Here is a 1,749-nt window from a genome sequence, read left to right on the forward strand (position 1 = left end):
GATTACAGGTGCCTGCCACCACATCCAGCTAATTTTTTGTATTTTTAGTAAAGACAGGGTTTCACCATGTTGGCCAGGCTGGTTTTGAACTCCTGAACTCAGGTGATCCACCTGCCTCGGCCTCCCAAAATGTTGGGATTACGGGCATGAGCCACTGCACCTGCCCTAATCTTTTTTAAATTCTGTACTTTATTAGTGAAGTATGTTGCTCTACCTGCCCACCCCACAATACGAATCTCACCCAGGATCCCCATCCTTTTCCCTCATTCCCCCTTCTCCCTCGACACCCCTGCACAAGTGCTCCAGGAGTCCCTGACCACTGGCCATTTGGAGTGTGTCCATCAGGTAGCAATGTGGAAACCCCAGGGCCGGTGTGAAAACCCTCAGGGCCTTTGTGGGGAAAATGGAGGGGGCCGAGGGAGTCCTAGGAGGGGCTTATTTGAGGGTCCTGGCCACTTGCTTGCAGACCAGCTTAATCTCCTCATCATGTGGACAGGTAGGGGCAAATTCTTCCCAGGCATAGGCAATGCCCAAGCACTGATGCCATCCCCGGAATGTCTCAGGGATGGGGAAGCCCTGGTACTTCTCACAGTCCATTTGGACTATGTGGAGCTTTGAAAACAGGCTGCAGTCAACCAGGGTGAGCTCGTTGCCATCCAGAAACCTCTTCTGAGAGATGCCCTCATCTTCAGCACTGCTGTCATCCACTTCTTCTGGGAAGGGGGATGTCAAGTAACTGTCTAAAACCTTCAGGGCTCTCAGGAGCCCCTTGTCCAGAGTATCATTGAGTCCTGCGTTTGAACTTGATGTGGGTAGAAAAGTCGGCAAATATGTCCAGCCCAGCTGTGTTTGACTCAGGGTTTAGAGCTCTCAGCTTCGGGTACCTGGAGGGGCACAGCACTGCCTCCAGAAATTCCTCAATCTTTTGGGTGTCTATGTGTGCTTCCATGCCATGCAGCAGGAACAGGAGCTGCCCTTCTGGGCACAGCTTCTGCACTGTCATAGTCTACCTCTTGGTGTCAATGGTGGTGATGTTGAAAGTGACTCCTTTGAGCCAGAGCACCATGAACAGTCTCTAGAAGAAGGGGCAGTTCCAGGCCAAGCACGGTGGCTCACACTTATAATCCCAGCATTTTGGGAGGCTGAGGTGCGTGGATCACCTGAGGTCAGGAGTTTGAGACCAGCCTCACCAACATGGGGAAACCCTGTCTCTACTAAAAATACAAAATTAGCTGGGCGTGGTGGTGCTTGCCTGTAATCCCAGCTACTCGGGAGGCTGAGGCAGGAGAATCACTTGAACCCGGGAGGCAGAGGTTGCAGTGAACCGAGATCGTGCCATTGCACTCCAGCCTGGGCAACAAAAGCGAAATTCTGTCTCAATAAAAAAAAGGGGGGGGCAGTTCCCAATCTTGGCTCCATCACTGCCAGCCTTCAAGAGCAATTTCACCTGTCGTTGTTCTTCAGCCATGGTTGCATCAGGGCCCATTTAATCTTCACAAAGAAAGTGCAATTATCATTGCAACTGGCCTGGTGCTGAGATTGAGGCTCAAAGAGATCACAGTACTTAGAAGCTCACATAATTAGCAAACGGAGGGGATTTCTCAAATTTTTAAGATAACTGGAACTCTTGCCATCATGAAACATGTCCACCTCCACTTTATAGATGAAGAGACTAAAGTTCATAGAAGACCAATGACCAGTTGAGGTACCACTCAGTTTGCTAGCATGCCAATGGGCACTTCTCCAGAC

General features: G+C 50.4%; 1 pseudogene; it reads right to left on the reverse strand.

Annotated features, from left to right (window-relative positions):
* Nucleotides 1–435: 435 nt before the first annotated feature.
* LOC112129421 (chloride intracellular channel protein 1-like) lies at nucleotides 436–1,468 on the reverse strand (annotated as a pseudogene).
* Nucleotides 1,469–1,749: the final 281 nt, after the last annotated feature.

This window comes from Pongo abelii, chromosome 18, assembly GCF_028885655.2.
Source record: "Pongo abelii isolate AG06213 chromosome 18, NHGRI_mPonAbe1-v2.0_pri, whole genome shotgun sequence".
NCBI lineage: Eukaryota > Metazoa > Chordata > Mammalia > Primates > Hominidae > Pongo > Pongo abelii.